The sequence below is a fragment of the Cricetulus griseus genome (assembly GCF_003668045.3).
Source record: "Cricetulus griseus strain 17A/GY chromosome 1 unlocalized genomic scaffold, alternate assembly CriGri-PICRH-1.0 chr1_0, whole genome shotgun sequence".
NCBI classification, from domain to species: domain Eukaryota; kingdom Metazoa; phylum Chordata; class Mammalia; order Rodentia; family Cricetidae; genus Cricetulus; species Cricetulus griseus.
Window position 1 is genome coordinate 20,884,951 of NW_023276806.1, and position 19,993 is coordinate 20,904,943.

Consider the following 19,993-nt stretch of genomic DNA (forward strand, 5'->3'; position numbering starts at 1 on the left):
AAGAAATCAATTCCAGTGTGAGAGCAGGCGACAAATCACATGTCCATTGATTTATGACACAGAAAGAAACAAACCAGTTGAGGAATTGTGTGTGCAGATCTGCAGTGCCCCAGAGCAGTGGCTTCCAACTGTAGTCTGTGACCTGCTCACAGGTCACACAAACAATTTATCAGGTCTAGACTATCATTTAAAAAGTGGAAGAGAACAAATAGAATATGATAGGCAGCCCAGAACTGTCTGGGGCATAATGCCCCTGGGCCCTGTTCTTAAAATAACGAGGTTGGAGCTGAGAGATGCACTACTCTGTCCCAGATTCTCCAGGGGACAGTCCAGGGGGACTTGGTATAAGACTGAAGTGGTGGTATCTGTAGCTGGACCTTGGAAACATGTTACAGTGATGTGTGCTCCAACCTCTGTCTTTTCCTTGCCCCTCCTTCCTGTTCTTAGGGACAACCACCCAACCATAATGCATGCAAGACCCTGGACAGTACTCTGTCACCATGGAAGATCAGGAGTAAATCTAAATTCAACAGAATCAAATTTACCTGAAGGAAAAAGCATAACTATACAAAGCATTTAATGAACCTAAATGAAACCTTTGCAATGGTGTATAGATAGATGTTTTTATGTTTAAACTTGAAAATCATGTTTTTTGGAGATAGGGACCATCAATGTAGTCTTGAATGTCTTGGAGCTTGCTATGTAAACAAGGCTGGCCTTGAATTCACAGCCATCCTCCTGCCTCTACTCCTTTGTGCTAGAATTAAAGGTATGTGCCACCACGCCCAGCCTAGGAAACAATTTTATAAAAAAGAAAGAAAGAAAAAAGAGTGACTTAGGGGAACAAAGATGATCATGGGAGGGACAAAAGAAATTGAGGTCAAAACATAAAAATTAGTGGTAAAATTTGGAAATTATACAGAACAGAGGTTCATGGTCTCTGGTGTTTGAATGAGAATGGCCCCATAGGCTCATATGCTTGAATAATGGGGTTCCCAGTTGGTGGACTGTTTAGGAATAATTAGGAGGTGTGGTCTTACTGGAGGAGATGTATAGATAGGGGTGGACCAGGCCCAGACTCAACTCTCTCTCTCTCTCTCTCTCTCTCTCTCTCTCTCTCTCTCTCTCTCTCTCTCTCTCTCTCCCTCCCTCCCTCCCTCCATGTCCCTCTCTCCGTCTCTTCCTCTCTCTCCATATCCCTTGTTTGATGGTTGTAGACTAACTCTTGAAGCTGTAAGCAGTGCAGTTGGATGCTTCCTTTTATAAGTTGCCTTTGTCATGGTGTTTCATCATAAGTGCGTGCGTGCGTGCGTGCGTGCGTGCGTGCGTGCGTGCGTGCCTGTGTGTGTGTGTGTGTGTGTGTGTGTGTGTGTATGGCCTCTGAACCTGTTTCTTATTCACTAGGGAGTGCAATCTTCCAAAGACACAACAGCTGACAACATGGAAAACAGGCCATCTCCTCATGAAGGAGCTGGGAAGGGCTCACTCTGCCTTTATACTGCCATGAATTCCCAGGAAAACTGGAGAACTGAGAATACTTGTTTTTTCAGTCCTAGAAAATGGTCTTTAATAAATATCCAAAAGGAGGGAAAGTAAGTCAATTGAAAAAATAGTGACTTTCCAAAAATGGTGTTTATCATGCTTAAAATGGAGAAGGTTTCACTAATTTTGAGGGAACTGGAAGGCAACTGAATTAATAAAAAACACTAATGAACAAAATGTATTTGAGTATCAAAATACATCATCATGTTCAGAAGCCCAAGACCATCTGCTTGGCTGAACTGGAGCTTAAAGAGTTTGGGCAGGTTGGTCTAGGAAAAAGTTACAGTTTATAATGTGAGATAGTTCCCACCTAATGTTTAAAATGGTTTTATCATAAGCATGTCAAATGCCTTGCTGTGTTTTCTTCTCCATATATTGTCTATGAAAATAATTTTAGCATTCATGTGGTGTGTATAAACTCATATAGACACACACACATCTATACACTGGTATAATAAATCTTTTTAAAGCCATTTTTAGAAGAGTGAGTCCTCATCCAACCTTGTTTTAGATGCTTTGGTCCACATTAATGGCATTCTTCTGCCCTGCCATGAATTGACAGAGTATGACACACATAGTCTGAGAACCTACAATTTTTTCTATATTTAACCTTGGTCAGACCCTCATTAGTGTTAGTCAAGCTTTGGTTTCTGAATTTCTGGAGAGCTGAAGAGGAATTGGAAAAGATCCAAAGGGAAGTGACAAAAGCCATTAAGAGGATGGAGGCTAAACCCAGGGGAAAGGTGAGCAGAGCTGAGCAGAGTTCCCCCTTGGAAACTGTGGGCTGAGGGCTAAGGCTGACTTAATAACTTTCATCAAGAACAGGGTGGTTTGTTTGAAGGAAGATGCTATTTGGCTTTCCTCCATCTCTACAGAGATGAAAAAATTGGATTAGGATGCAACAAGAGAGTTTTCTTTGACCCAAGGCAGAACTCAGCCACAAAGGTGATTAAATTCTGTCATTACCTTCACTGGGGAGCTTTAAATATGCTCAACTGCCATTAGTCTGGAGTAGCTTGGGCAATTCGCTGGAGGAAGAAATCCCCTTCAAATCTATGTCTCCATAAATTCTCAAAAGTTACATCACAAAGGGAGGTAGACTAGAGACTGATGGCTCACCAGTTAGGAATGCACACTGTTCTTCCAGAGAACCCCAAGTTCAGTTCCCAGCATCCGTCAGGGAGCTCACAGTGATGCTTGTAACTCCAGCTACTGAGGTTCTCAACATGTCTATTGAATACCTGCTGTGTTTCAAGAAGCATGTTAATCCTAGGGTTCCCATGTTAAGCAGAACATCTCAGCCTCTGGTTAGGCAGGGAAGCCTGGAGAATAGCTTATCAATCTGGAACTCTACTTGGCTTGGGCTATGTGCATCCAGTGCACAGGTAATTCTCGTGTGTGCATGGTGTGTACACGTGCCTCTTCTAACACTGGACTTAACAAACCTAGAACCTCACTCACTTGCATCAAGCTGTATGTATACCCTGCTCTGGACAACAGAATAAGTTCATGCTCCTAAGAACTAACAGGACTTCCTTTTGGTAGGTAGTTTCTACTCCAGAGCAGATATGGGTATAGAAGAAAAGGCTGCAATCCAGCCTAGACTGGTTTATGATACAAGCACAGAAGATAAATGTGTCCTTCGAGAGAACATCTAGGGAAACCCCCATTTCCCGTCTTCTATCTATCCCTGATGGGTGTGTATGATTAAAATTAGATGCAATATAGGAAGGCACACGCAATAGAAAATAGATTGTATTACTTAAATATATCAACCAAAATAGAAAAGCACCCAAATAGCAGCTAACCCCTCCTTCCCCTTGACACCATAAAAAGAAACCCCAAACAATAATCCAGCCCCCTGCCAAGCACTTTCTCACTCAGGTGGCCTGCTGACTCTCCTGACCATGTGACCAAAACAAACTTTCACTTAGTTCCTAATAAAACTTTCTGTTGCTTTCCTTCCCAGGAGTGTATCCTTTCTAAGTCCTTGGATGAGATACTAAGATCCTGGAAACTCCTGGTCCAGACAGCAACCACTAGTAACACTAAGAGCTGACAATCTGGTGGGGCTCTGGAGATATGTTACTGGAAAGCACGGCCATCTAAATATCAGGAGTGCTGGGGACAATGAGACCCCTAGTGCAGAATGGGTGGGTGTTCAGGGAACATCTTCCAAAACAGAACTCGGGAAAGGAACTATGGAGACAGATCAGGTGTAAATTTAGACCAGAGGTATCTCTTGGAGAGAATAAGGTGGCTGTTAAAGAAAGCATATAAAGAAGTCTTTAATCCCAGGAGCAGGAGGCAGGAGCAGGAAGATCTCAGTGAACTGGAGGCCAACCTCGTCTACAGAGTGAGTTTCAGAACAGCCAGTGCTAAACAAATCCTGTCTTGAGAAAAAAATAGGAAGGAAAGAAAAGAAATCATATAAAGAATGATTTTCTAGTCCTGACTATATCCCAGGTGATTACTGTATCAAGTACCTAATTAGCAGGAATTCTTTCAATCAACCCGACCCATGTCTATGACACATGTTCCAGAAACTATGCACACCATAGTAAGTCCAACACAGTCTCTCTTAGATCCCAGAGCAACACACACACAAAAAAAATGGACAATAACTATGGAGTCAGTCTGGGTACTTTATCTGGGATTATAAATGACTTGCTGAAATTGTGACATGTTTATTTCAAACAAAAAGCATCCCCAAACTATACATTTCAAATTAGATGTACAAAAGTTGATGCACTTAGGAAAACACTCACTATTCAGCCTTTAAAGTTAGTAACACACAAAACCAGCAACCCAGTTAGAGCTCAGAGATGGGATGACTGTGCCCAGGGAACTATGTTCTGTGGAATTCTTTTGCTGTGCCCAATCTGACCCAACACTAAAATGTCCTAATGCTAGACTATATGGCATTGCTCTTTTTCATTGTCTTGTCAAAGATCTCCAGAATGGCCACTACTTAGCTGAACTCTATGGTTGCTGGTAGTGTTTGTTATTTGTTGAGAAGGACTATTCCAGAATGACATCAAATTTGCTATGTAGCCAAGAATAACCTTGAACTCCTGATTCTCCTGCCCTAGCCTCGCATGTGCTTAGATTATAGGCATACGCCACCATGTTGGGAATCTGTAACATGAGTTTTAGTAGGTCTTATTAATAAAAGCCCAGAGTCAGATATAGGGGAAGATGCTGAAAGATCAGAGAGACGAAGCAGTAAAACCACAGCCACCTTACCTACTCAACTTCCTGGCCAAAAAGAGATTGAGCTCTGTCTCCCCCCATTATCACTTCCTCTCATCACCCAGCCCTATCACTTCCTGTCTGTCTGTACAAACCTCCAGACCTCTGTGGTTAACTAGTGGCTAGCTCCACCCTCTGAACATCAGGCAAGCTTTATTTGTACAAACAAGATATCACCACAGGGATCAAACCAAGGGCCCTCTAGACACTCTACCATCTGAGCTACGCCTCCAGCCTTCATTTACTTTGAAAGGATGCCTCATTTTCTGAAGCCCTTCTTTTATTAGTATAGCTTCATGTGGTCCAGAGAACATGCAGGAGGATTTCCAAAAAGCCTGTTAGGCCTGATTGTAATAAGCATGTTCTTACATACTGACAGGGTAATTTTTAAACAGTCACATCAAAATATTCTGCTTCAGGGATACTGCCTGAAATATATACAAAACTTTAATCCCATGTTTACAGCCTCCATCTGAGCAGTCTTATTTGTCAGATCTGGATAGAAACAGGCGTTTTGAAAGAAAATCAACTCTACTGTTAAATGGGGCCTTCCTTGTTTCTGTGTTATCAGTGCACAGCAGCCCATATTGATCCGGGGAAGAGGAGAGAGCACTTTGCAAGGCAAACAGAATTCTAAACACACACTCAAATGACTTTATGGACACACACAATTTAAATACACATATTGAAGTGTGTGTGTGTGTGTGTGTGTGTGTTATATACTTATTTAAAGTAACTTTTTAATTTATAGTTTAAATTAGTCTAGGGTAAACTACTGAATTATGCTTGGAAATATCATGCCTATAACGACAGAATTGTCCTGTGTCTACATACATGCAATTATATATATGTGTGTGTGTATACACATAGCAACTAAATTTCAATACAAATATTAAAATGTAAGGAACCTGATTATAATAATGCCTATTTGGGGTTAATCATGGAAAGCTATTTTTCATGTTTACGGAGATGAAAATCTAAGGACTTCCATCAGGACTGACAGGGCTGGTTTCCCTGGCATCTCACAGTTCTGCCTGCTTGTGTCCATGCTTTCACCTTCTGTTCTTACAGGGACAATGGCCATATTCAGTTAGGGCCCAGCCATGCCCTCGTTAATTATCTGACTAAAAGTTCTGTTCATATGTAATGCCTAACTTTTATTGAGCAACTCTAGACAGGAGATGCTTTGATGTATCATATATTGGACTGGAGAGATAGCTCAGTGGTTAAGAGCACTGGCTGCTCTTTCAGAAGTCCTGAGTTCAATTCCCAGCATCCAAATGGCAGTTCACAACCTTCTCTAACTGCATTCCCATGGGATCCAGTGCCCCCCTGGTGTGCTGATGTACATGCAGACAAAACACCCATATACATAAAATACATAATTAAATCTTTTAAGAAATGCATGCATATATTAATTAGCTTGTCCTCCACCAATCGAAGGGAAGACAGGCTGTGTTTTTATTATCAATATCCAATACCTCAGATCCACCCTATCACCTGCCTGTGTTTTTTACATTAAAAGTCTCAAAGTCTTTCTAATTCTCCCCTCCCCCTGTCTCAGGAATAACTGGAATGACAGTGCAGGCTCTCCACCACACAGGGTAAAGGGAATGAGCTGTGGTTCCCACTTTCAGACACATAGATTTGAGTATGAAGTCCAATCATTTCCTAGCAGCTGGTGGTTCTGAAAAATAAGCACGCCATAACAATCTTCCAGGAGATGAAAGAAACACGTCTTGCATAAGAGTACATTCTCCCTCTTACACTCAATTATTCCAAGCCCTCTTGGCCTCCACCCTTGAGCCACTCACTCACACAGCAGTCCCCTTCCGGCCTCTGTTCCGAACCCTCCAGCGAGCTCTCAGAGAAAAAGCCAGTCCCTACCACAGCCCCTGGGTTCTGTCCCTGGTGCTGCTCTGGCCTCATCCCCTTCCTGCCACATTCCCTTCTTACAGAGCCAAGCAGCGGTGGCTCTGTCCCTTCTGTGTCTGCTTTTAGGTCCTCACTCTCATTCTGTCTGCTAGGCGTGGCCTTTCCTGGGAACTGCATTGAAAAATCACAGCTCTGACCTACTGCTTCCTTCGTGAGTTTTCGATCACAGCCTCTACCCCTACTGATCTCTCTCTCTCTCTCTCTCTCTCTCTCTCTCTCTCTCTCTCTCTCTCTCTCTCTTCTCTCTCTGGGTGGGGTGTGTGTGTGTGTGTGTGTGTGTGTGTGGGTGTGGGTGTGGGTGTGGGTGTGTGTGCGTGTGTCCCTGCGAGTGTGCAGGTGTATGTGTGTGTGCTTGGGAGCCAGAGGTTGTTCTCAGTGGCTGATTCTTGGGATCCTCCACATTCTTTTTTAGATAGGGTTCCTTGTAACGAGTCTTTCTGTCCCACCAGCCAGCTCCCAAATAATGACACAGAGAGACTTCTTACTAATTATGGAAGCTCAGCCTTAGTTTAGGCTTATTTCTAAGTAGTTGTTACAGTTTAAATCAACCCATTTATATTAATCTATGTTTTATTTTATGGCTTTTTACCTCTCCCCCTGCATGTCAAGTTTCCTCTCTGTGTCCTCTGGCATCTCTCCCCGCCTAGATTCATCTCGTCTGCTTTTCTCTCTGCCCGGAAGTCCCGCCTAACTTCTTCCTGCCTAGCTATTGGCCTTTCAGCTCTTTAGTAAACCAATCAGAAGTTGACTTGGCAAGGGCACATCTTCACCGTGCACAAAAAGATGACTCCACAACAGTTTCTCACGGGGACCTGGGGCTCACTGAATAGGATAGGTTGCCGGTCAGCAGGCCAGTGATCTGGTGTCTCTGCCTGGCCAGCAGTGGTTTACAGGTGCCCCACAGCGAGCCTGCCGGAGCACATGGAAACTGCGCTCTAACTCAGAACTCCATGCTTATGAAGCAATGGTTTGCCCACTGAGCCTTCTCAGCCACTGTGAGGCAGTTTGCTGAATGTCACACAACGATTACAGACTCAGCAAGGACAGTGTTTTGCCTATTTGGTTTAGTGTGAGCGCTAGCATTAGATCAGTCGCTGACAGAAGAAATGCTCAACAAATACTTGTGAACATACTCAGGCTAGAAAATGGAGACCAAGAATAGTTTTTTGGGGTTTTGTTTGGTTGGTTTGGTTGGTTTTGGTTTTGGTTTTGGTTTTGTTCTTGTTTTGAGACAGGGTTTCTCTGTAAAGCTCTGGCTGTCCTGGAACTCGATCTCTATAGACCAGACTGACCTCAAACTCAAAGATCCTTTTGCCTCTGCCTCCCAAGTGCTGGGATCAAAGATGTGCAACACCACTGCCCAGCCACAAACTTCACTTCGTGTGTGGAAGGCAGACGATTTAGTTAGGTTTCTATTACAGTGATGAAGATCATGACCAAAAGCAATTCAGGAAGGACTTGGCTTCCATAGCCTGATCACAGTCCATCACTGAGGAAACACAGGGGAGGAATGCTGCCTACTGGCTTGCTCCCTGTGGCTTATTCAGCCTGCTTTCTTAGAGAACCCTGCCAGTTAGTGGTGGCATTGCCCACAGAACTGGGCCTTCCCACATCTATCACTAATCAAGAAAATGCCCCTGCCTCAGACTTGCCTGCAGCCAATTCAAGGAGGGTAATTTCTCACTTGAAGTTCCTTCTTCCCCAATGACCCTGACTTGTGTCAAGTTGACAAGAAACTCACAGTAGCAGAAAGCTAAAGCAACTAGACATTTCACACAAATGAACTGTATATCTTTGAAGAAGAAAAAAAAAGCCCTAGCATTCTGCCCAATTTATTGTTCATTTGTTTACTCATGAATCCGTTCTTTCACTTGGCATCTATTGGATGATTGCCCTGGGATGACCTATACCAAGTATGACCACTATAAAGATAAAGAAGACATATCCTACACTGAGGCTGAGAGAGGCCTGTGAGGCCTGGTGACAGAGACAGACAAATATGAGAACAATTCCACTCTGTGAGTGTGAGGTTAGGGAATCAAAACTCTGCCTTCCAGGACAGGAAATTCCTAACCAACTCCTTCTTGGCACACAGGAGTCCTTCCAGGAGGAAACCACTCAAGGCGATGAGGAGGAGGGGCTTCCGAGCAGAGGAAGGGGTTTTCAAAGACAGTAAGCAGGCAGGTGGGCAGCTGGGTGAGCTGGGGGGCAAGCAAGAAAGGCAAGCAGGCAGACATGACTCATGGGCTATGGGAGAACTGTCATCCTGGTATGACTGGATCTGGGAGCCTGTGAGGGGAGGAGCCAGAAGGACTTCAGATGAGGTCCTCAGATCCAGCCTGCATCTCACGGAACTCTCTCAGGGGACCAGATGGAGACATAAGGGGATGGAGCCAGAAGGAATAAGACCACTGAGGCCTGGCACTTGCAAGCTGCTGCTTAGATGCATGTGTTTTGAATGGGGGTATTTTGAGTTGGCCCAAAAGTGATTAAATGTTCAGCTTTCCCAAATTACCAAGTAATTATGCAAAACAGCTGTCTCACCTCAACCCAGATTCTCAGTCCCTGCCATCTCCTGCATCCAGGATGAAGCTTAGGGGAGGGGTGGATGTTGGGGCCAGGGCTGGGGTCATGAGGAAGGTGAGAATTAGACATCTTACCAAAAAACCACACATACCCCAAAGACTGTTCACTGCAGGCTCCATCCTCATTAATATGCAACAAGCAGACTGTTCTTTGAGTTCCCTTGTATTTTGAATAAGCTACACCTCCAAATCTCCAGTTCCTCCCTAGCTGTTATAATAGAGGTGCTAATTTATTGACAGATACTGTGTTATAGTTGGTGTTTATCTCTTCCATTAAAACCATTTAAGATCTGGGCAGTGGCAGTCCATACCATTAGTCCCATGGATGCTAACCAGGACTACTGTACTTAGCAAAATTATCTGCTGTAGCTGAAGGAGAAATAAAATTTGTTCCCTGATATAAACAGGCTGAAACAATTCATGTCCAGCACAGAGAATACTGGAAGCACTACTTTGTATTAAAGAGAAGAAAAAGAATGGCTAAAAGACTATAGGAAGACCAGGCGGTGGTGGTGCATGCCTTTAATCCCGGCACTCAGAGGCAGAGGCAGAGGATCTCTGTGAGTTCGAGACCAACCTTGTTCTACATGAGCTAGTTCCAGGACAGCCTCCAAAGCCACAGAGAAACCCTGTCTCGAAAAACAAAAAACAAAACAAAACAAAACAAAAGCTATAGGAAGAAAATAAATGAAGTCATAATCATTGAAATACAAAATAGTCTAAAAACACAAACTGAAAAAAAGAAAACAAAATTATGGCAATCAACACAGCCCTTTAATAATAACTGGAAATATTAATGTCCTCAGCTTTCCAATCATTGTCCTGATATCTGACTTTAAGAAAACAAATCAGAAGAGATAAAAATCAAAACTTCATTTTAATCAAGGGAGCAATTAACCAAGAAGACATTACAACCCTAAACATATATGTACCTAACACTGGAGCACTCAATTTTATAAAAAGCATACTATTGAAGAAAAATCACATGATCATCTCAATAGATGCAAGAAAGGCCTTTGGCAGAATTTAGTATATCTTTATGATAAAGGTCCCAGAGAGACAAGAAATGGAAGGAACATACCTCAACATAATAAAGGGTATTATGGCCAACTCATGGCCAACATCATCCTAAATGGAGAACAACTCTAAGCAATGCCATTAAAATCAGGAACATGATGAGGCTATCCTCCCCACTTCTTTTCAATACAATTCTTGAAATACTAGCCAAATAAATACGACAAGAGAAGAATGCCTTTAATCCCAGCACTCGGGAGGCAGAGACAGGCAGATCTCTGTGAGTGCGAGACCAGCCTGGTCTACAGAGCAAATGCCAGAATATGCTCCAAAGCTACACAGAGAAACCCTCTCTGGAAAAAGAAAAAAAGAGAGAGAGAGAGAGAGAAGAGAAGGAAATTAGGGGGGTAAAGAAATCAAATTATCCCTATTTGCAGGTAATGTTATACACAAAAGATCCCAAAAATTCCACCAGAAAACTTCTAGAAATATCAACACTTCGAGCAATGTGGCAACATAAAATGTCAACTTACAAAATCCAGTAGCCTTATACATCAATAACATGGAGAAAGAAATAATGACACAATCCCATTCACAATAGCTTCAAAACAAATAAAATATCTAGGAATAAACCTAACCAAGGTAGTGAAAGACCTTTAAATAAAAACTTTAAATCTCTGAACAGAGAGATTGAATAAGACACTAGAGAATGGAAAGACCTCCCATGATCATGAATTGATAGGATTAATATCATGAAAATGACCATTCTACAAGGATCAATTTACAGATTTGTCCTGGCCAGGCGTGTCTCAGCCCCAAGCCACAGTAGCCAAGAGGTTCAGCCTGAGTGGGAAATTTCCTAATGGAATTTTCCTGGCCCTTAGACACAGATTCAACAAAATTCCATTCAAAATCTTCACAGCATTAGGGGGAAAATCCTAAAATTCATATGGAACCACAAAAGACCCTGGATACCCAAAGCAATCCAGCGGAGGGCACCAATGATGGCAGGATTAGTATACCAGATTGCATGCTATATTACTGAACTATGATAATAAAAATGGCATGGCACTGCACACACACACACACACACACACACACACACACACACACACAGAGAGAGAGAGAGAGATGTAGATCATGGTTGGGAGACATGAGAAGGAACTCTAGAACAGGAGGCAGTAGGATAAAGGTGCTATGAATGAGAAAATGGGAATAATGACAGGAGCTGTTTAAGGAAGGGGAGAGGAAGGACTGTAATAAAGGGGAGGGGGAGATGGAGAAAGAAAATTAAGGATTATTGAAAAGTCATAAGGAAACCTTGTTTTATGTTTTCTTGGCATATGTTGCCAATCTGCATGTCCTCAGGGTGATGAGGATAGACACACAGAAACACATACGGAGAAGCCGGGGTGTGGTAGGCTGTGCACCTCTGCATGCTTATGTTATATGTAATCAAGGGGGGCAGGTCTATTGTGCACAGCTGAACGAGGGGGAGGGTTCGTGACACACAGCTGAACAAGGGGGCAGGTTTATCATCTTTGCAGGAGCTCCATGTAGGGAGCAGACTGAGGCTTGCAGTCACCCTGGAAGCTGTGGTTAAGTTTCCACATACTCTGTCAACACACACATTTAGACAAGAGGGAGGTTCTGCATCCCCCTGAGATGATATCAGCAAGGGAAGGCTTTGCCCCTCCCAACCACTAGAGGAGAGGAAAATGGCCTCATGGCTAGGGAAGCATGGATAGGAAACAGATAGGAAGATGCTGAATAAACAAGAGACTCCAGTGTTGCAACATGGAACTGAGAGCTCTCTAAAGGTGACAAGATGCTTGTGTTTGGTCTTTATCGCTGTCTGGTTGCTAGGAGTTTCCAAGTCCATGTTCCCCCACTCAGGCCAAACCTCATGGATACCACGGCTTGGGGCTGAGACATGCCACGACAAAATGGCTCCTGAACACAGGATCTGAGAACGGGGGAAGAAGCCATGGACACCACGAAGAAAGGGACACCAAAGAAGCAATGGACAAGGCAAAGGCGTGGACAATTCAAAGAGATAGTCATTGAGGTCGAACCAGCCAGAGAAGAGGCACATGCAGGAAAAAGAAGAAAGAAGTGGCCGAGTGTGGTAAGTGAACAGTGTTAAGTCAGGAATAAAACTGTATATAACTGTATAAATAGGAAACAGATATTTGTAATATAAAATAGGAAAACGTCAGCCAGCAGCTGACAAAAAAAAGATAAATCGGGTTATTTAACCCTTAAAGCAGAAATGTGCACAAAAATATATATAAGACGAAAATGTCAGCCAGCAGCTGACAAAAAAGGTAAAGCGAGTTATTTAACCCTTAAGGTAATAGAAGGTGCATAAATAGGAAAACGTCAGCCAGCACCTGACGAAAACACGTAAAGCAGGTTATTTAACCATTAAAGAAACAGAAGGTGCACAAAGTATTTGTGAGACTGAAATGTCAGTCAGATGATAAAGTAGTAAATTGTAATGAGTTAAACTCTGGAGTAAAACATACAGGTAATTGTAAATATGAAACAGGAATATTAGCCAGATGGTAAAGAGAAGTAAGTTAGCCTTGAAAGCAAAAATGTATATAGTTAGAGAAATCAGGATGATAATTGTTAGTCACATAATTGCATATTTATTTAATAGCCAGGCGAGCTGAAACAAAGCAAAAGAAGGGGCCACCACCTGAGCGTCCCTCACTCTTAAACCTTCCCTACTCACCCTGACCATGCCCTCGAAGGCGTGGCTACAGCATCCCCTACACCAGGTAAGCATCACCAAGGGAAGGCTAAGCCCCTCCCACAGGTGAGCATCACCAAGGGAAGGCTAAGCCCCTCTCAGGGGTCTGAGGCATTGGGATCCTTATATGTCTGTGATGTCAACACTTCATCTAATCCTTACACATTCACTCAAGGCTTTCTCTGCTCACTATAACATATATCATGTATGTATATAGTTTAAATTAAGTTATGGCCCTTGGTGTGATAATGCTCCCCCAAGGCTACAGATGACTTAATAGAAACCCAATGCCAGGCATGGGAAATCTCCCTTCAAGTCATTGGTCAGGGGGTACAAGAGACCCCCCAAGCAATACAAGGCTATTGATGTTGCTCTTGGTTGCCTAGAACTTGAAGCTAAGTCCCCTATTGCTAAAGAAACCATAAATTTAGACATAGGATTTTGAGGAGTTGCACTGGAACTAATCTGGAAGCTTCCTCCCTGGGGACTAGTTCTCATAGCATCTAAAAATGTCTATGAAAGCTGCCAATGGGGAAAAGCAATTAAAAGGCTTACCTAGATATAAAGCCTTTGAACCCACAACACTGACCATCACAGCAAAATATACCAAGCATAATAGTGGCACATGTATCTCAGAGATAACCAATAGCCTCTTAATTGGACTTAAGGCCTTTCCAATAGGAGGGAACTCACACCTGGTACTGTAAACCTAACCAACTACTTGGACTCTAGAACAGAACCTACTTCTGTCAGGTTCCTAAACCAGTAAAATTCCCAAAAGCATTCTAAACACCTACACTTACACCCACAGATAATAGTTTTCACCACTGCTTTTTGGAGCAGACAGAGACCATTATAGAAATCCACAACTCGGGGCTGGAGAGATGGCTCAGCAGTTAAGAGCACTGGCTGCTCTTTCCAGAGGTCCTGAGTTCAATTCCCAGCAAGATCCTGGTCACAACCACCTGTAATGAGATCTGGTACCCTCTTCTGGCCTACAGGCATATAAGCAGCAGAACACTATATACAAATAAATAAATCTCACAAGGCACGCATCTTGCCTTTGGAAGGTGGTGGGGTCAGGAGACTGAAAGTGAAATAGGTCTAACCTATAGATACTTACGGGGCAAAGGACTCTTATGCCTGAAAAGGAGAGAGACCTCATAAGAAATATCCATTTTAGATATGGTGAACACAGTTTGTTATTCAAACTAGCTAATACACACTCAAGACAAAAGGCACAGACTAAGTGTCCAGGTCACCCGGGAAATCTCATCTTTCTAACTACTAGGGACGGGTTTCTTGACCACAAAGCAATCCTGTATTTTTACTTCCAGATGCATACACACACACACACACACACACACACACACACACACACACACACAATCTCAATGTAATACCTCTCCCCTTGTTTTCTCATGTAGCTCAAGTTTGTCTTGGGCTTGCTGTGTAGCCAAGCCTGGTTTGTCTCAGATTCTTGATCTTCCTGCTTCTAACTCCTAAGCATTGAGATTATAAGAGTTCATTGCCATAGCCAGCTACCTCAATTAAGTTTCTAATAGGTCTAATAGCTGCCATTTAATAATATGTACACATCATATTCAGTAACGTGAAACTTGTTCACACTTTGATGGCTTTGTTCTCCTTTATAGGCTAACCTTGGTTTATTAGAATTTTAAACACTTCCCCCCCCCCATCATAAAGGTCATCTTTAAAAAGACCTCATTAAAAATAATACTGGGTGATATAGATATGACTAAAGAATAAAATGAAAGCCCATAATTGAAGCAGCAGGGGGAAAAGCCAGTAAGTGCCATCAGTAGTTTTCAGCAGTACAAAAATAGTGAGTTTACATTTTAACCAGGCTGGCGTTGGCTTTCTGTTTTATTCGAGACGGACTTTTAGATGTGACCCAGGTTAGCCCTGAGCTTGCAATCCTCCTGCCTCAGCATCTCCAGTGCTGAGATTACAGGCAGGGGGCACCCTGCCTTTCAGCAAGCCATTTTTATTCAGACTCAGAAAACTCTTAGGGAGTTAATACCAGAGACCAGGGGTTACCTGAAGCAGCAGCCTTGGTGTTGGGGTAGAGTGTGCTGCACCCCAGGGTCTATCTAAGAGCTAGAACCAGGGCTTGGTGACAGGACCTGAAGTGCCAAGCATCTCCAAGCTTCCAGGTTGGGGGCAGCCGGGAATAAGAACCATAGGAGGAAAGGGGTAGCTGGGAGATGTGAGAGCAAAGTGGCCAGTCTCATCTGTGTCTGGTTGAATTCATACCTTCATTCTGGGTGTGCTGGCTAGTTTTATGTCAACTTGACACAAGCTAGAGTCACCTGAGAGCAGGGAACCTCAACTGAGAAAATGCCTCCGTAAGATCCATCTGTAGGCAAGCCTGTAGGGCATTTTCTTTCTTTCTTCCTTTCTTCCTTTCTTTCTTTTCTTTCCTTTCTTCCTTCCTTTCTTTCTTTTTGTTTTTGTTTGTTTTTAGTTTTAGTTTTTATAGACAGGGTTTCTCTGTAGCTTTGGAAGCTGTCCTAGAACTGACTCTGGAGCCCACAGTGGCCTTGAACTCACAGAGATCCCCCTGCCTCTGCCTCCCTAGTGCTAGGATTAAAGGTGCCACTACATCTGTTCTTAATCAGTGATGGATGGAGGAGGGCCCATCCCCATTGTGGGTGGGACCATCGCTGAGCTGATGGTCCTGGGTTCTATAGGAAAGCAGACTGAGCAAGTCATGTGAGCAGCACCCTCCATGGCCTCTGCACCAGCTCCTGCCTCCAGGTTCCTGCCCTGCTTGAGTTCCTGTCCTGACTTCCATCAGTGGTGAACAGTGATATGGAAGTGTAAACCAAATAAGCCCTTTCCTCCCCATGTTGCTTCTAGTCATGGTGTTTCATCACAGCAATAAACACTTTAAGACACCTGGAAAAATATACCATTTAAAACTTTTTATAATTAAAAAAAATTTAATTTAAATTTTTATGGAATCAAGATAGTTTTGGAAACACTTTATCATTCCCTATCCACCTAGTTTATTATCAGCCAAGAATCTGATGATGGCAGACTAAGCCCCCTTTTCTTGTCTTCTGCCCAGCAATGATGACAACATTCTATTTCTACCACATGTCTTACCAAGAAGCTGTTTTAAATGATGCCAGTAGGTTTTTTTCTTCTGCAGAAATTAAGACAAATGTTTGACACAGGCTTGCTTATAACTTGAGAACCGGACAAGAGGGTAAGAATTCCTGGGGGAGAAAGCTATGTCTGAACTAACCCTGATAGAACTTAGTGGTGTGGAGAGGCTGGAATGTTACAAATCCAGAGGCTGACGCCATTATCCTGAGCTAGTTTTAGCCCCTAAACAGCCTTTCCTTGCCCATCTCTGGGTCAGAACTAATATCCTGTTTCTAATAGGTAAAACCCATTTGGAAGCTATTAACTAGGTAGAACACTAGATTCCACCAACCCAGAAGCTAAGACTGTCATCAGATAGCATCCTAGGCCTATAGCATCCTCCCCCCATCTCACTGTACCTGACTCTCTGATGTATTTTAAACTTGCCTTGATTTACGACTTTCTTTGTTCTGTAAAACTATAAAACTTCATGAAACTGTTTCCATGTTGGAACATGGAATTTGGATGAACCCAAATCTATGTTCCTGGGCCATAGTCACTTAAAGTGGCTCTAGAATAAACTGTATTTTGTACCCTTTTAGATGAGGGCTGTGATTTAGTGTCAACAGAGCACGTGTACTTCATTTGTAGACACTTTAAGTTCTAATTCTATACAAATAAGAGTCTAAAATGATTCTTAAGCATGTCCACGGCAAGTTTAAAAGGAATCCAGAAAGGATAAAGGGATATACAGAGGTTTTCTGTTATTCCTTTGAGAACTGAAAGAAAAGCCACACCCAGAGTAAAGGTCCCACAAGGCCAGGCGAATAACTGCACGGACACATCTGGAGAGTTGGAATGCTGAAAATCCAGAGCCAAACGAGCTCTCGTTAGTCCCTTGAGACACCTATCTGGTCTAGCATTGTTTCAACAAAGAGGTAAAGCATTTGGAATGTATCAAAAGAACACCAGCCTCCACCAACTCAAGAGCTCAGACTGTTGTCAGGGAACATCTAAACCCATAGCTGGGTTTCCCTCCTTCCTATGTCTATCTAATGTTTCCATGAATGTATCTGGTGAGGTCCTTGACATATGGCCTTGCTTTGTTCCTGTAATGCTGCCACACTGGAACATGGGCTGTAATCAGTGTTCCCAGTCTATGGTCCTATATTTGGTTCAGAATAAAGTTTCTCTTATTCCCTTCGAAGTGAGCGCTGTGTGTCACATGACCCTCATTCTTCAGGCACTAGTTATTTTTCCCCATAGCTTGTATTTCTTTTCTATGAATTTTGCTTCCAATGTGTTAACACAGAGCTCTTGACCAGTTTTCCGTGGATGGTTTCTTTCTCTAAGTCCCATGGTTAAAACAATTTACAATGGAAGGATTTTAAGCCCCAATCAGCTGATTCTTTTTTTTTTTTTTTTTTTTTTTTTCTAGTTAGGGAGCTTGTGTTGTGGGCTTCAAGCTGGGATCTTCAGTGGTTCCTCCACTGCTTCCTGCAAATGCTGCCCAAGGCTAATTGTTCCTGCCAGTGGCACAGTGAGGGGCAGGCGCTGCCTGTTCTGTAGCATAAGAACTCAGCCGAATTTGTTCTGTAGGAAAGAGTCTAATGCACACATTGCTAATGGTTTGTTTATTCTGCATTAACCATCAATCTGGATGTCGTCCAGACAATCGGCTCAGTGGGAATGCTAGACTCAGTGGCCTTGGTGTTTGTGAGCCCTCCTGCTGCTACAGAGAGGAGACAGATGAGGAGAAAAGACTAGTCACCTGACCACAGGAACAATACTGAAGTCGGGGATGATTGACTGACTGCCTTTGTTTCCCCCACATTATAATCGCTGCCTAAAGATGAGAGGCAGACGGATCTGTAGGATGCTGAACTACTATCTTCTCAGATTGCTGGGTCTCTGAACAAAACAGCTTAAAGAGTCAGGTCCTGGGTGTTGCCTATGTGACCCGAAGCAAGGCCACTTACATCCCTAGTGCTTACATTATTAGTCAGCATTGGCACCCAGAGAAAAGCCAAGCCTGTGGTCTACTGTGGTTCCCCGGGGACAGCAGTGTGGCCCACCGTGGAGAACAGTCACTTGATGGACAATCACATCAGGAAGACATGTGGATGACTTCTGGGGGTCACTGAGTTAATTGCACATGTGGTCATTTAAATTTGAATTGCCACCGGGCGATGGTGGCGCACGCCTTTAATCCCAGCACTCGAGAGGCAGAGGCAGGCAGATCTCTGTGAGTTTGAGGCCAGCCTGATCTCCAGAGCGCGTGCCAGGATAGGCTCCAAAGCTACACAGAGAAACCCTGTCTCGAAAACCAAAAAAAAAAAAAAAAAAAAAAAAAAAAAAAAAAAAAAAAAATTGAATTGTAATTCTATGAGTACAAATATTGCCCCCTCTTCCCAGACGAGAAAACTGAGCCTATGAGGAAACGTTAGTGCTCACCCAAGATCCCACAGCTGGAGCTGATTTACAATCCGGTGTGTCTTATTTCAAAACCCAAGCTTTCGCCCCAGCCCCCGAACATTCCATCCTGAAAGGGAATTGGGGCATTAAAGCATAGTTCACTCTTACTGTGCTGTAACAAAATGTCTCTCAGTGTTTTCCTGAAGCACTTTATGGAAATGAGGACATTGCAGTTTATAACTAGAGACACCCCAGGTCACAAATCTCACATTTTCCAGGCTCCTAAATCATAGTATCAGGCAGAGATTTCTGGAAACTGATCCAATGGAGAGTAAAAAGAGGCTACAGGTGATGAACCGAGTTAATGACGCGCACTAACCGACATCGTAACGCCACCCCGGGGAACACAAAATCGAAGCCTGCTTCATGGAATCCAGGCTCTCTCTGCCAAATTCCACAGCATCTCCCGTGAAAATCTCGTGTTTGGTTCACATGAGCTAATTGAGAGCATTTCTGTGCTAGCGCCATTTTCTGACTGCTGCTGTGTAAAATCCCCTTCCAAGGGGTGGATCAGAGCTCCCTAATGGATTCGGGCCAATTTAGATTGAACTCAGTTCACATCTGCAAGCCAAGAGTGACCTTCAAAAGTCACCGGGGAAGCGGCTGTCCTGCGCAGTGTGCCCCGCCCTTCCCTGCTTACCCCAGGCCTGCTGCTGAACACAAGTAGAGAGACACCCACTCAGGGTGGCTGCCCACGGTTTTGCTCTGGGATGTTTGTGGGCTTGGCTCCCCTCACAGAGCACCACACAGGGCAGGCCAGACCAGATCTTCAAGTTCAGTCAAAAGTAGAAACTCGGGCCCCTGGCAAACAGTTGCACTTCAGAGATCTCTTTTAAAAACTGTTTTTTCTATTGCTGGTTGGTTAAGAAAAGCCCGTGTGCTCTTGCAGCAAGAGCATGACACCGTGAGCCAGAACATTCGTGTCTTTTCCTGTGTTCTTCAGGGCAAGGCGCTCCCATGTCTGAGCCCACTTCCTTACTCGAAGCCTACAGATAGTGTCTTCCCTCTGGGATACAACAAATGAGATGATGACGTATCTGAAAATACATCGCGAAACTATAAACATCATGGCCACTTAGTCACAATTATTTCAGTTTTACAGCCCAGGAGGCTCAAAACTCATACAGATTGAAGCCATATGTCCAATAAGATACAAAGCAAGGGGGCTAGAGCAAAGGCCTGGGATTAGTTTCCAGCACCCTGTGGAGTAGCTCCAACAACCTGTAACTCTAGCTCCAGGGGATCTGGCACCGCCTTCTAGTCTCAAAGGCATGTGCGTGTGTCTGCAAACACGTTCATCTACCCCCACACAGGCATA

General features: G+C 43.5%; 1 long non-coding RNA gene across 3 annotated transcripts in view; it reads left to right on the top strand.

Moving 5' to 3' along the window:
- The first annotated feature begins 11,594 nt into the window (after window positions 1-11,594).
- The window catches only part of LOC118237982, a 39,974-nt gene continuing 31,575 nt past the window's right edge, over window positions 11,595-19,993 (top strand). The window contains exon 1 of one of the 3 annotated variants that reach the window (XR_004772057.1): window positions 11,595-12,456. This is a non-coding gene — a long non-coding RNA (uncharacterized LOC118237982). The remainder of the gene's footprint in view (window positions 12,457-19,993) is intronic. The other 2 variants (XR_004772055.1, XR_004772056.1) reach the window with 2 other exon arrangements.